At 39.9% G+C, this 16,580-nt stretch overlaps 1 protein-coding gene across 6 annotated transcripts in view; it reads left to right on the top strand.

Annotated features, from left to right (window-relative positions):
- The window catches only part of macrod2 (mono-ADP ribosylhydrolase 2), a 473,980-nt gene that overhangs the window by 253,220 nt on the left and 204,180 nt on the right, over nt 1-16,580 (top strand). The gene's annotated exons all lie outside the window — the stretch shown is intronic.

Here is a 16,580-nt window from a genome sequence, read left to right as displayed (position 1 = left end):
ACACACACACACACACACACACACACACGCACACACACTGCACTGATACATTCACAGATAACTGCTAACTTCATATTCCCCGTCTCATACACACTCTCTTTTTCTCTCTCTCCACCGCTGAATTATTCCTAAAAAGAGTTAGCTACTTGTTGTATGGGCTAACATATTTTAGTTTAATAATTATTCCAATATGACAAGGAGTTCATCAATACTTTGGTAGTGGTACCCTTTAACAATAAGACAATAATGTCTCATCATTTAATAGTTTGATTACCAATAAGGTCTGATGTGTCCAACACTGCCCATGGTGTATTAGACAAACTTTGGCACCAAGAGATCCACTTGTACATAATTTACTTGGTAGGGCACAGTGTGCAATAATGGGCTTATTTATGGATAATATTTGTTTTAAACTCCTAAGCTTTTAAAGGGAAAAAAAACATGATTCTTTCTCTAGCGCACAATGTGAGTGGGAAAGTGGACTTTTTAATTCCTTTTCTACTACTGTAAAAGAAGAGAATCCTAAATAGAAAAAAAGTGCTGCCCACAATATGGGTTATCACATGTTGGGAGTAAGAGGGGCAGAAAGACAAGTCATTCAGTCCTCTTGTCTAAACAATTATTGCAGACCTTTGCCTGGGCTTGCCTCCAATCTCCTTCAGATTGGCGCTTCAGATATGGTAATTGTTATAATAGCACTTTGAGCAACAGTAGTACTGAAACTACTTTGTCATCAACTAAATATTCCGCCTCCTTCTACAGTACCGAAATGGAAATTAGTATGTAGAAAATTATCTGTAATCCCTATGTAATATTAGGTTTTGACTGAATTGGCCCCTTTTTAGTCACTGTTCAATCCAATGCAGTCCAAAACAACGGCTGTGCCATACCATCTGTCTTCTCCTAATGTTCAGTTTGTGTTGACATTGTATGTGTACATAAAATGATGATGTCTATTTTTGATAAACGTATGGTGTACTGTACTGCATTATATTGAGAGGTGTTTCTAACATTCTGCCCCCCCCCCCAAAAAAAAAATTATATTCCAATACAACACAACCACTAACTATGACCTCAATTCTAATTAAATTGATATCTCTATTACAGTGTCAACAAGACAAACAACAGACCATATATGGCAGCACAGTTGCATTGGATTGCTTTAGACTGTAGACAGGTGGACCTTGTTGCACAGGCTTGTGCTTTATCCACCTGTAGCTCTTATGGAGCAACTTTTAACAACAAAATCAACATAATTATGTACATTTTGAAATGCTATTTTTTTTTTATTGGAAAAAAAAGACGTGTAAGGACAGTTTTCTTTTCATTGACATAACGGGTTGTGCTGTTTTAATCAGAAGCTTCTTCTAATATTCTGGTTCGTTGCCATTGCAAGTGGCTTCTAAATCCTGAATTGCCCTTATCTATTTCAGTTTCTTGTTCATTATAGACAGAATTGTTGTTTGCTTTAGTCCACGCAATATCTAGTTGGTTACGGTTGCCTCCTGCGTAATGCACTCCCACTGGTGTGAAGTGTGAAGAAATAAACAAAACAAAGCTGCTGTCAAAGTTATATGTGGCAGCATATGCGCTTCGCCTACAGTCAGTTGAGTGTGACTAGCAATACAAAAACACATCGCCTGCCCTTATATTTTTTATTATGTTGTTTTTACATTTAATAGGACTATTTAAATATAAGTTATGGGTCTTATTAACTTTTTTGTTCAGTTTTGTGTTGTTGTTCATACTGTTCTATGTTTAGTATTCTAAATTGGATTCTGCAGTCGGGTCTTGCTCTCAATTTTAATAAAGTTCATTTTTGTTTGTTTATTTTGGCATCAGCTTCTTGTGCTTTGATTCAGCTCATTATTACTGCAAATAAACTAGAACTGAAAGATTATTAGAAATGTAGAAATGTGTGATTCATATGCTCATTTCGTTCATGCTCTCCTCCGCCCAATAGCCGGCCTTGATGTGCAGCTAAACTGCCTCATTCCAATGACTGTAATGATGAGGTTCAGTAAACTTTAGTTTTTTTTCCTGTGGAGCTCAGTCTTTATCATGGCAGCCTGTTTGTTTTTGATAGCACATGTTTAAATTTTGCTCAGATTTGCACCAAGGCTCCTCCTCCTTTCACCTTTTCCCACCAAGAGCGAGGAGTGTGTGAGGCTTTTTTAGATGCAAGTCGTGATGGATGAGCTTTTGATTGGAATCGCAAATGAGACACTTTCATTACTCTCTGTCGAAGTGCATCCTGTTTGGGGCAGTAAAGTCTATGGGTGTCTGAGAGTGTGCATGTCTGTATGTGCCAAGGTTGTGTGAGTTTAAGAGAGGGAGAGAGAGAACGGCATCACTTGATGATGAGACCCACTTAATGACATTTCTCATTTGGTTTCTACCAAAGCCCCGACTGCCTCAGAGCCTGGGGATCTAGAGGCCCAGATCACTTCCTGTGAATGAGGTGCCTGATGACTGGGTTCTGACTATCTTATCCTATCACTTATATAGACAGAAATCGGGCCAATAATCCCCCCCCTTCACTCACGTGGAATAAAACCATTAGTCAAAATTGTATGTGCAGCCGGTGGAAGGGAGTGCACTGGGTCTGTGTACAATGAACAGCATAGTGCATGAAGGGTATTGTGAAGTAGCAACAGTACGAGCAGATAATGCTGTCTTGACATGTTGTTGCCATGTTTTTAACAAGACGTTTCTGACTTAATTACTTAAGAAAAAAAGTTGACTTAAGTAATTAAGTCAGAAACGTTACTTTATCAAATTGCATGACCAAAAGTAAGAGAGGAGAGATGCTATAGGACGGGTTACTTTTTCAGGTCTACAGTGATTTGATTATGCTCTATAATAAAATAAGGCTTTAATGCAAAGGTCCCTTGATATACTTCTTCAGTTTGTGTAAAGCATTTATTATGCCCCCTGCTGTGATCAATTACATTGTCAAGACAAGTTTTATGAGATGTGCCCTGCTCATAATCACCACAACGGGAAACAGTTTGCATCTTCTCGCTCATCTATTCAAAGACCAATTGCTAGTTAGCAATGATGACACAAATGCATTGTGGGAAAGCCATTGATTTCTTTCACCTTTTTAATAATAGTGGCGCCAGATTTATTTGCAAAGAAGTACTCTTCATTTCTTCATTTTGAGGAAGCGTGGCAGGCCATTTAGCTTCTGGCAGCGTCCCTATTTCATGTCACATTATTTTGTGTTTTGTTCGGGTCACCTTGGCACCAAACAGGGAAACAGTGCCTGCAGCAGCTGTGATTAGAAAAAATGTTTATCAGCATGATGTTTCTTCTACAGAAACAAACGGCACATCACGATAACTGCTCAATTAGCGGGAGCCAACTCATTTAACTCATTTTAGCCTGAGGTTCTCTTCTACGTCTAAGTCGCTTATTAAAAAAAGAGAGCAAAAGGCTACATCTCTAGTTTGAGAAGACAATGAGTGTGCCCCAACTCTGTGTCATTAACTAATACTTTAAAGTATCATACTTTGTGCTAATCTCCATTTTGGCATTTAGTAATCGGTCAAATCCAGTCAATTAACCTCTAACCTACCTGATGCAATGATGTGCTGTTGAACTCAGTAACGAACAAAACAGATTTTATTGAAACGTTCCTGCAACAATTGGTGGAGTTAACTCACTCATTTCATTAATTTGCTGATGTACTAACTAAGTAAGCCGCCAAGTTAATATTGCCACCTTTTTTGTACAACTTTTCCTCCTTCTTGGTTTTGGTGTCCATTAACACTTCCATCCTGCAATTTAGCTAGGAGCATTGGCCTTAGTTATTTTTTTCTTTTACTGGTGCCTAAATACATTTTCAAAACGTGGTTATATTAGTAAGGTATAAAACTGGGATGCAATTAAACCCTCTGAGACAAAAACACCGCTTCCAGTCACAGGGCAGTGCATGATGTGCTAACATGGAGTGAAAAACAAAAACAAAAATTCTGATTCTCAATTGTACTGTGAACAATGTCTGATAAAAACGGTCTACCCCTGTCACGCAGTTAATAATTGTCACAGTCTGATGTGACTCATCTCTGTCGTGAAAAGCAACTAATCTTTTGTTCAGGATTGGGGAAAAAAAACAACACTCGCAGCATAATCTATGCCTTTTTACTTTTGGCAGTATTGGGAGTTGGTTTGAAGCTTATCCAGTAACTTGGCATCCACTTTTCATAGCGCTCCAATCAACAGAAGATTGCACATCGCAAAGGCACAATGCCTTCATTGCTAAATGATACCTGCAGCTTGATTGGATCTGTTGCTTTAGATTAGACTAATAGCATGGCTCAGAATACATACACACATGTGCAGTCAAATGCATTAAAGCACACACACCCAGCCCCACCCTTTGCATTCTAGTGTAAAAAAATGAACTACACGTTGTGACATATTGGCCTGCTCTCACCCTGTTTTATTGATTAGTTTTTCAAGAAGCTTCCTCTCCTTTGTGTTTTTTTGCACTCAAAGGCTTAGTGCACTTTGCATGTGATGTGTGTGTGTGTGTGTGTGTGTGTGTGTGTGTGTGTGTGTGAGAGAGAAACAACATTGATTATTTACACTGAATTTATGAACCTGGCATCCAGCCATGTTTCTCTGTATTGGAGACAGGTGCTTTTGGTGTTGTTTTTTTTCTCAATGATTCATTTTGTCAAAGGGTGCGGTGTATGACCTGTATCTGTGTCTTCAAAACACAAGCAGCATCTGATTGATTGTCTCATCCCTGCCTGCTCTTTGTCTACACTGAAAAGACATCTCTCCTGCTACTACTCCAAAATGGCAGTGCATAAGGTAATCCCTGTTCATAAATGCTAGATTACCTTGCGTCATTTGCATAAAAAATTATATAATTCTCCCTTTTTTCCTCTGTCTTTCCCCTCTGATGAATTATATGACTGCAGGCTTCTATATCTGCCTCTTGTCATGTTGGAGTGATGCAATTAGGTTTGTATTCTCTGTGGTCTCTGTTCTTTTGCAGGAAAGGATGACTATAAAATAACTGTGTGCAAGCCGCTCGCTCTGTCTAATGAGCTGACACCAGTGTTCATCTGAGATAGGCGACATTTTTAGCAAAGCAGACATAGGCAACCGATTTCTTGCATCTCTTTTAGTAGAAACTCCAGATTTAAACAGTGTGGGAATGTTTGGTTTGGAATGGATGGATAACAGATCAAAACAAGACTACAAATACCTTTGCTTAATGCAGCTGCTCCTATAAAACGCAAATCCACTCAACATAGCTTTTTCCCCTTTCCCTGCTCCCTGTCTTAACAATGTGTGGAAGTGGCTCCTAAACTAGCCTTATCAGAAGCATCCTGCCAGTGGAGGTCAGGGCTGAGGGTCAGAGTGACCGAGTTTAACTAGCTCATGTCCTAATTGGTCTTCTCTGCAACATGACGTTAGAGTTTTGGTGTATTTAGCATTCCCTGCATGTAGGGGAACAAATCCACCTCCAGAGCCAAAAAGGCCGTGGCAGTTAAAAAGACAGAGTGCTCTGTCGGAGCTTTGCGTGGTCATCGACTACATCAGTGTGCAGAGATTAGACACTTGCAGATTACTCTGTAAATAGCTGATGACATTGCTCCTGACAAGTTATGATATATAAACTGATAGACAACTGTTTTTGAATGTCTTCAGAGGTTTTGAGTTCACCTGTGCACTGGCTTTGTGAAATGGCAGCTTTTGACTGGAACAAAGCATCATTCATTTAGTGATCTGTAGTACAATATGACTTGAGGCGTCACATTCCACCTGAAATGGCAAAAATCTTTTTTCCTTTTACCAAGTGGTGATATATTGTATAACGAGACCAGCATTTGTGCTCCTGCTGAGTTTTCCCTATGACTCTAATTCTTCAGATCTACAGGAGGTTGGTACCCACTGTGAACTCTCTCATGCATGTGAACTTGCTCTTGCATGTGTCCTCTGCCTCCCTCTCCCCTCTTTCCTCTCTCTATCCATCTCTCTAGATTGATATTTTTCTCTTAACCTATATGTGGCACCATCTTTCTCTTGCTCCATCACATTTGTCCATATAGATGCGTTGCATTACATGGGTCAGATAAATCATCTTATCCTGTACCCTTCTGTACACTCTGAGTCATCAATTTCCTGCCTTTGTACGCATGAATAGGTACAATAGCGTAAAATGAAATAACCCTAATATCATCCATCCATCCATTATCTGTAACCGCTTATACTATTGAGGGGGGACTGGAGCACAGGGGAACAGCCCGGGCAGGTAACCTGACTATCACAGGTCTGACACAGAAGCCATGTTCTGACCTGGTATTAAAATCTGAGTGATTGGACCACAAGTGGGCCGCTCTATGTACAGGTGAGACCGTGTATGTGAGACCGGGTATGTGTTCTAGGCCACATTAAGGACCGCCTATCCAACTGTGAACGGAACTACGCACTCAAACTGTTTCTCATGTTACAGAAACCGATCGGAGAGAATCATGTGTTGTGGATGGTATTATCATACCGTCTATGATTCCCTTATATCTCCGGTTTTCTTGAGCTCTGTGCCTTACAGGTTGCCTGCAAAAGGCAGCCGCTGGTAGACAAAAAAACCTTATTTTTAGTTTCATAAAACATCCCTGAATTCATGAATATGTAGGATATAACAGGCATTCCTGCTCTTATGTTGCAACTTTTCCTTTTGTCATTTCTTAGTCTTGCATTGCCAGACCTATCTTCACGGCACTGTGTTAACTCTGGAGTAAGCCGGCAAGCCTGAGTTTCATTTTCTATAAAGTCTTCACAATAAAAGTCCCCGGTTATTTTGTTGTTTAAAAGCTTATTATGTGAAGCGGCAAAATCAGGAAATGGTGGGTCTTCATCAGCAGAAACTTAACACGACTCCTATAAGCTAACATTAAACGTAAAATAAAGCAGATATAATATAGAAACCAAACTTCAAAACACATAAATTCAGTTAGAAGCTACTAAGTTTAAGACTTTAAAAAACTTCTTTCTCTGCTACACAGGTCCTGCCGCTCCTCAATAGACAGCTTATTCTGGCACACAGAGTGGAGGCAGCGCTTATCCCACATTTCTAATGTATGATTTATGTGAGAGGAAAAACTGATATTTATATACACACACACACATACACACATAGACACACACACACACACACACACACACACACACACACACACACACACACACACACACACACACACACACACACACACACACACACACACACACACACACACACACACAACCAGCCTATATGCAAACAGAAAGGATTTACGTGTTCATTTGCATATAGAGCGGGGAAGGAAGATCTGATCACAGGACACATTTAGAGACACATTCTACTGCCAGGTGGGAACACACTTACACAGCTGTCATCTTGTGACCGGATCACTCAGAATGGATGTTAAAACCAGCTCAGAACAGATGAGCAAGATGCCAGATGGTTCTGAAGAACCATCTGAGAAGTCATTGGAAACTGTTTGTAAAAGAGCAAGCACTTTCAAAAATGCTCTAAGGGCAAGGGGAGGGGTAAATATTTACACCTAAGGGCAATTTAAAGACAACAATTAACAACTGCATGTCTTTAGACTGTGGGAGGAAGAACCTGGAAAAAAAAACACGCCAACACGGGGAGAACATGCAAAATCTGCCATAACGGGCCCAAAATATTAATATCGGTACCCTTCATTTAAGTATAATAATTTAAGTATAAACTTTTTATGTTTCATTTGAGCTTTTCGCCATTTTTCTGAGCTCCAATTTAAGGATCCGTGTTTATTTTTTTATAGATGCTTCTTACCTCCCCAAATAAAAACATGACTCATATCTCCTAAGATGTCTTCTTCTTTCTATCTGGCAACACAGGGTCCTGCTCCAAAACCCTTTCTTTGATAGTGTTGAGTCCCCAAATCCTCTAAAACAAAATCATCCTGATCGGCCTTTTACAACCTTTTTCTCCTGGTCAGCACTTTGCTCTTTGCCCAGAGTGGAAGAAGCCATTCTGCCGGCTGTCACCACACAGACAGATTCTGTGCTGCTCTTGTCTGGGTGATGGATCTGGAGTAGTCAAAGAGTTGCTGACTCCTCGCTGACCACCTCTCCCTCACCACCACATGTCGGCTGCTTAGCCCACCAGCAAGGGCCGCCATGATGGATAGGGCATCCATCGTTCAGCTGCCCCCGCCCCCACCCCCATCCTCCACCATGCAGAGTCTTTGTCAGTCAGGCATCCAGGGGCAGCTCACGGCTTGACACAGCAGGAAAAGACAGGGAGGTAAACACGGCAGCCATATTGTTCTCGGCTTACACTCTGTCGTCATTGTGAGGTCATTTACAGTTTACCAGCAGGATCAGAGAGAGGATTGCAGATGCCTGGTGATTGATGCAGTTTTTCCTTCCCTTTTCTTATGCGTGTCTTTCATTAACTTGAAAAGATAAGACTCTTGAAAGGATTTCTATTAGTTTTATAATATGGCTCTGATTAATGTCATGTTTAGATAGCAGAAGGCTTAATGAATGCCATAATGCATCTGAGGTCTTTTGCCCTTGTGTTGCCATTAATTATTTAAACTGAGCATAGTCCTAGCATCAGTCCTATTAGGACCAAGGTTTCTTTTCTGTTTAATTTCTTTTTTCTAACTCTAAAACACCCAGCAACACATCAAACCGATTTTTTTTGTCCACTAACTTGAAACCATGCTAGCTGTTAAATTGATTCAGGTTGTTTCTATCAGTAAAGTCAGAAGAGGCAAAACTCAAAGAAGGGCCTGAATGAAACAACCCTGAAGCAATTAGGTGATGCTGGTGGCCTGATAAGCTTGTTGAATTGGCTGATTTCTAATGAATTGTTTGTACTGGGACTTTGTGGGGGTTTTTGCTTCACAGGTTGATGCTAAGAGGAACTGTGAGGCAATTGCTGGTATCTTTTTACCCTGTCTTATCAGTGTAAGCTAAATTAACGCCAGCATAGTTCACTGTGCTCTCACAGAGGACCTGTGATTAATCTCAGTCCTGGTCCTCTCTGTGTGGAGTTAACATGTTTTTAAAGTACACCAGACCATGCTTCTTAATTATTCACCATGTCTCCTCCAGCCCCTTATGTTACATTTAGAATGTGTTTTTTGTATTTTTTTCCTACCATGGCTTCAGAAGGCATTAGTGTTACTTGATGTATGTTGCAGCTGTTAATGTGGACAGGTGGGGCGTAGAACACGTAGACCTGCCAGCATTTGTGGAAAACTGAAACAGAATTTGAACCAGTTACAGAAGAGATGCAGGATTTGCTCCATTAAAAGTTAACTTTATAACATTACATGCTATGGAAATAGGAGCAAAGGCAACTGGAGTTTCTAGAAATTCTTGTTTCACCTTTCATCCACAAGGCTTCTCCAGTTCTGACTGACTAATGGGGAGTTCCAAATACTTAACCTCTGGTGGGTTTCATGTCACCTGAGGGCCGTTTGTCACATGAGCGTCATTGAGTCACATGGGAGTTGTAGAGATGCTAGGGATGTTGTAGGAATGCTTGTTGGGAAGCTATGGAAATCTTTAGAATAAAGACATAGAATAAAGGATTTAATCGCCTCTCTGGTTACAGTATGGCCAGTAAGATACAACCACTAAGATTTGGGAAATGGGATGGGATATGTTTCCTGTTGTGCCATGTTGAAATGAATGGGCTGGTTTGCAGTTTGTCTGGTCATCAATTTAGTTCAACCTGGCCCTTTAATGACCACGATATTTGGGTGATATTTACTAAACTACAATTAAAGGATCAGGCTCAATCTTTTGTCAGATCCGACATATTGTCTCTAAACGCGTCCTATACGCACTTGAGATGTGTGCCATTTATAGAGATAAGATGAAAGTATAAAGCAGAATGCTCTTTTCACTTGCGCTGGAGCCCTCCAGGGTGTCTCTCCAGGAGATGTTATTCTACAGAAGTGAAGTAATTCTCACTTGTAGCACATAGAGTCTCTTGGTTTAATACAGGCAACCCATTACGTTGGCTGTTGATCACTCTGGATTTCTTCTCCCACTGAAACAGTTAATGTGAATGTTAAAGTGACACTTAATTGGTCTGTTACCAATTTATGGCAGTCAGTTTCAATTACCAAACAAGAATCTAGACTGACTGGTGCTGTCTTTGAATTTTGACAACCTGATATAAAAGTGAAACAGCCAATGATGCCTACGTTTGTCTTTTTCAAAGATTTTCTGAGAAACACGATCCCAGTCCAGTGGACCAATGTCCATCGCAGCAGTTTGCTTTACTGTAAAGTCAGTAACACAATTCTGAATGCAGTACACATGATGATGGAAACATCTTGGAAAATCTTTCTTTTATCACAAGACTTAGGAAATTAGCCTCCGTAATGTTTAAGTCACTAGTGGCAAAGTTAACTGTGAAAATCGATCTATCCTTCATCCTTTTACATTTGAATTGATCTTTTCTGGGTTACCAGGCCATAGCAAATCTAGCCTGAAGCTCTGCAAGGAGGAGGATGATAGGCAGAGAGAGATGGCGAGAGAGAAAAAAAGAGAGTTTGAAAACTCATCAGTATACTGTATTTATTTTAAAAACACCTATTTAACCCATACATAGTAACACAATTCCAGTGTAGAGCGTTTGATGCATTGCCATGCTGTGTAGCATTGCAGTCGATATGAAACTTACCCTATCCATTGGCTCCAGCTGCCCGTGAGATGTTAGTGGAAAATCTTTTTTCTGTCTGAATAAAATCTCCTTCACATTTGATTTTGAGTAAAAGACTCCCTTTTAAACTAGACAATTCCATCAAGTGTTTTTATGAAAAAAGTCAACCCATTTAATGGAAGATAAAGCCGGGCCCTTCAAACCGATTCTGGATTTACTGCAGCCCTGTGAAAATTGAGTGCAGCTTTGTTGATGATATCCACACAGAAAAAGATAAAGGAATAAAACACTGTATTCAATTTTTTCAGTCACTTTAATTTTGGTTAAGCTTACTGTTCCCTTTGAGATAAACTAAATCACAAAAACAGAAAACCAAAAAATTTAGCTTGTAACTTTGTTTTAAAGAAAGGTGTTGCAACAATAGAATACTATCCAACTATCTGCTGATCAAAAGCTTATTTATTAATTTGCTAAGGCAATGTTTTTAGGTTGTTTTGGAGTTGCTCCAGTTATCCCAATCAGAGAAGGTAACATTGGAAGTTGAAAAAGTCTATGAAGTGTGTAATGAGGTGACACCTGATATTCTCTAAGGGCTGTGTTGCATTGGGCTGTAAGGTCTCCATCTGTCAAGGGCCAGCAGTGGCTAATCTCCCCCTGCATACTAGGAACTGATCCCACTCAACTCCAACCTGAATTATTCATTATTCACACACACAGACTTTAGCCCCACACTGAACTCTATTTAGTCAGAAGAAAATGTCCTGTTCTGCAAGACAAACAGGAAGGCTTACTTAAGTGTGAGCTAACGTGTTTGGCTGTCCCTCTCTCACTGCCCTTCTTTACTTCTCTTTGATAATTCACACCTTCTGCTGCTCCTTTGTGCTGTACAGATGACTAAGTGGGGAAATGGGCTGTGGAAAATGATCATCAATGCAGCTGGCCCACTGACAAGAAAGGAGCATTTTCGCCCCTGCTTCTTGAGAGAAGGAACATCCATTGAGACCCTGTACAGTTCATTATGCTCTTTATTCCTGACTTGCTTCTCTCTATGATTGTTTAGATTTCTAAAGATTTGATGCTTTTGGGTCACTTATGCATGTTCTTTTTATCACTCTACAGGCTGTAATGGTTTTCATGTTTCACATCTTATTAAAAAAAAAAGCACAATTCATTCAAAGTTTCATCAGTCATGGCAAAAAACACTAATTGTTACTCTAGCAAATGAATCATGCATTCTGTTGCTCCGCTGGATTTTCCCCTCCAGTGCTTCATTCCACATGAATATACATCCTCTCTGTCATGTTTAGAGCCCAATCCCATTGCTGGTGATTGGACAATGGTGTTAAGGGCACTCTGGAACCACATTTTTACTTTTTAGCTATACTGCTGCTGCTGTTTGTTACCAGAAACAAAAGGAGCAATTTAAAATGATAATGAAGCGTTTATTGTCTTATGGGGATGGGAAATGTGGCGTGTGGCATGCGCTGGCTCGTAAATCTCTGGATGTCACCCGTGGCGTGTAGATGCATCTCCTCTCCTGTGGTTGTCTTCAGCCCCATAGAGCGCAGCTTCGGCAGACTAATGAACACGGAGAGCCTTGAGAATGGTAAACAAGTGCCTGATTAATTGGACCTCTGCTTCCATTATTCTAGCAGTGGAATACAAAATGTCCTACAATGCAACGTTCTGATCAGTTTTCATATTTTGTTATATACTGTTTATCTGCCATACTCCCCTGGAAATGAGGATGGCCTGAAGAACAGCAAATCCCGGTACGCTCTGTTCCGCTCAAAAGATGGTAAATACACACACAACTATTGCCACTTAATCACGTTACAAGAACAGCCTTGGCATTTTAAACTGCATGAAATGTATCGCCATTAAGAAGAACAGGCAATTTCAAAAAACAGCCAATGGATTGTAGTTAATTTATCAGGAGTCCTTTAATCAGTGCCAGGCTGGGTTTTGTTTTCAAAGGCAGCACTTGTTACTAAATTAAGGAATGAAGAAATATTTGAACCCCGGAATGTCTACCACAGTTATTTAGTGCTTCAGTCAAGCAGAGCAACTTTGACAGAGTGATCAAATGATTTATCACGTTGGATGTCTTTTGCGGTCAGAAAACTGTGGATCATAATTATTAAATAATCTTTTGGTTTTTGTCTCATGATATGTAACCATCTTTTTGCCAAAACCCTTGCAGTGCCTACGTTCCTGGCCATGAACACATGTACTGTATACTCTGTAGTTGGTGACCTCACATATTCCACCCAGACATCTGTCTTGCGCCCTTATCAGAGGATTGATTGACTTCGGAAACAGGGACGTGTTTCATGAATTCAGGTTGGAGAGGTATAAATAGCGAGTCTCTGCAAAGGCCCCCTCTTCTCCAAATCCTGCTTTAGTTTACTGAAATTTTAAAAAGGCCCAACGAGCTTGAGCTCTTGGCTGCCTCTCCCCACACTGCTCTCTGAATCATTGAAGGGCCATTGGATTATCAATGCATGAGAAAGTCCTCAGTACCAGCACTTTAGAGAAAGCCTTTAAAAAAGAAAAGAAAAAAAAACATTCAACATCCAAACAAGTGTGACTCCGCTGAATGCGTCTCTGAGAATATGAGTGTACTTCTGTAAGCTTTAAGGGTGCTTCTGTGTCACAGTGATCTGACAGCTCCCGTCAGTGTGAATCCGACAGCACACAGATATTATTCCACTGTCGTTTCTACTGTGCCTCTTTATTGTATTCGTCCTTGGGTAATCTTCAACGTTTTTTTTTACATCACATCTCAGTTTCCTACAATCATTGATGAGTTAAACACATTCTCTTTGATTATAATATGAGTGCTTCTGCACAGATTAGGTGAATTGGCTTAAACTTTCATTAACTGCTTTCTTGGCTACAACAGGTGGTCAGAGTTGACCTTTCTGCACTGCCTAATAAATGTTGTGTCTTCATCTCAGATTGAAAGAGAATGTTAGCCCCCCCCAATAGATCCATTGCCAGCTTTACGGCTTGACAATCGCATAGGAAGTGAGTTATCCTCTTTCAGATGGACATAACAACTCTAAAAAAACAAATTCCATTCAACAAAAGCATCTGGACTATTTTAAATAGTTCACAGGTTGCCTGTGGTACAAAGGGTTGATTTTGAAAGAAAGAATGATCAAAAATGCAGGCTTGCATTCAAACCATATTCATTTTGCCAACAATGTTTTGGCACAGAGGAGACATTGTATTTTGGATGTGCTGCTTCCCCCTTAACATTATCACCCACACTATTTCTATGTCCATGATTTGTATGAGTAGACAATGGGCTGTAAATGTTATGCTGCATTACATCACGCTTTACTTTGCTCTGATTTGACATTTCATAATACATTTGCATGTATTCTCTGCTATTTCTTTTCCTGTTTTCTCACATATTTTCCATTTACAAAAGTTAGTAAAACAAGAGTGCATCTCCAAGTATGGCCTGTCTGTTTGCATAGAGTATTCTACTGAGGTCCTCAATCTTGGTGTAATCCTGGACTATACCCTCTCTTTCCATACTCACATCAAATCCATCACCAAAGCAAGGCAAGGCAAGGCAGCTTTATTTGTATAGCACATTTCAGCAACAGGGCAATTCAAAGTGCTTTACACAAAATCAGTTAAACAGATAAAACACAAGTAAAACAGTTAAAAATCTAAGCTTAAAACCGGTAAAACACATGAATAGACAGTTAAAAAAAAAATAGACACATAAAACACAAGAATAAAAGTTACAGTGCAGCATAAGAAATTTAAGAAATGAGCAGTCATTTAAAGAAGACAGCATCAAAAGGAAGGTCTTCAACCTTGATTTAAAAGAACTGAGAGTAGCAGCGGATCTACAGGTTTCTGGGAGTTTTTCCAGATATGAGGAGCATAGAAACTGAAAGCTGCTTCACCCTGTTTAGTTTCTGACTCTGGGACAGAAAGTAGACCTGTCCCAGATGACCTAGATGCTGGTGGTTCATAGTGTAGTAGCAGATCAGAAATGTATATTGGACCTAAACCGTTAAGTGATTTATAAACTAGCAAGAGTACTTTGAAATAAATTCTTTGAGACCCAGGAAGCCAGTGTAAAGACTTCAGAACTGGATGTGGATCCAGTCTCTTGGTCTTATGAGGACTCAGCAGCAGCGTTCTGAATCAGCTGCAGCTGTCTGATTGATTTTTTAGGGAGACCTGTAAAGACACCGTTACAGAGTCAAGTCTACTGAAGATAAAGGCATGACAAGTTTTTCCAAATCCTGTTGACACATAGTCCTTTAACCCTTGATATATTCTTAAGGGATAGTAGGCTGACTTTGTAATTGCCTTAATGTGGCTGTTAAAGTTCAGGTCTGAGTCCATGAATACACCAACATTTCTGGCTTTGTCTGTTGTTTTTAACATTGTTGTTTGAAGCCGAGCGCAGAATTTTAATCGTTCCTCTTTGCTCAAAAAAAACACCTCAGTTTTTTCTTATTAATTTCAGAAAGTTCTGGCAATCCAGCCGTTAATTTGTTTGATGCACTTAGTCAGTTTTTGTATTGGACTACAGTCCCCTAGCGATAAGGTTATGTAAATTTGTGTGTCGTCCGCATAACTATGGTAACTTATTTTGTTGTTCGCCATAATCTGGGCTAGTGGAAGCATGTAGATGTTAAACAGAAGAGGCCCCAGAATAGAGCCTTGGGGAACTCCAACGTCATATTTGTATGCTCGGATGTATAATTACCTATTGTCACAAAAGGATCCCTATTCTGTAAGTAGGATTCAAACAGTTAGTACATGAGCAGAAAAAGTCCCACCCAGTTTTCCAATCGGTCTAGTAATATGTCGTGGTCGACCGTGTCAAATACAGCACTGAGATCAAGTAGTACTAAGATTGAAATTTTGCCACTATCTGTGTTAAGGTGAGACCTGTCCAGATGACTGAGAGGTCTGGGGTTCATAGTGTAGTAGCAGATCAGAAATGTATATGGACCTAAACCGTTAAGTGATTATAAACTAGCAAGAGTACTTTGAAATAAATTCTTTGAGACACAGGAAGCCCGTGTAAAGAATTCAGAACTGGAGTGATGTGATCCAGTGGTCTTAATGAGGACTCGAGCAGCAGCGTGAATCAGTGCAGCTGTCTGATTGATTTTTTAGGGAGACCTGTAAAGACACCTTACAGTAGTCAAGTCTACTGAAGATAAAAGGCATGGACAAGTTTTTCCAAATCCTGTTGACACATAAGTCCTTTAACCCTTGATATATCTTAAGGTGATAGTAGGCTGACTTTGTAATTGCCTTAATGTGGCTGTTAAAGTTAGGTCTGAGTCCATGAATACACAACATTTCTGGCTTTGTCTGTTGTTTTAACATTGTTGTTTGAAGCCGAGCGCAGAATTTTAATCGTTCCTCTTTGCTCAAAAACACACTCAGTTTTTTCTTATTAATTTCAGAAAGTTCTGGCATCCAGCCGTTAATTTGTTTGATGCACTTAGTCAGTTTTTGTATTGGACTACAGTCCTAGCGATAAGGTTATGTAAATTTGTGTGTCGTCCGCATAACTATGGTAACTATTTTGTTGTGCCATAATCTGGGCTAGTGGAAGCATGTAGATGTTAAACAGAAGAGGCCCAGAATAGAGCCTTGGGGAACTCCACACGTCATATTTGTATGCTGGATGTATAATTACCTATTGTCACAAAGTAATCCCTATTCTGTAAGTAGGATTCAAACCAGTTTAGTACTGAGCCAGAAAGTCCCACCAGTTTTCCAATCGGTCTGAAATATGTCGTGGTCGACGTGTCAAAACAGCACTGAGATCAAGTAGTACTAGATTGAAATTTTGCCACTATCTGTGAAGGTGGATGTCATTAAAAACTTTGACGAGAGCCGTCTCAGG

The sequence above is a fragment of the Etheostoma spectabile genome, chromosome 17, assembly GCF_008692095.1.
Source record: "Etheostoma spectabile isolate EspeVRDwgs_2016 chromosome 17, UIUC_Espe_1.0, whole genome shotgun sequence".
NCBI classification, from domain to species: Eukaryota; Metazoa; Chordata; class Actinopteri; order Perciformes; family Percidae; genus Etheostoma; species Etheostoma spectabile.
The sequence above is the reverse complement of the archived record's forward strand: the minus strand, read 5'-3'. Positions and strand labels throughout refer to the sequence as shown.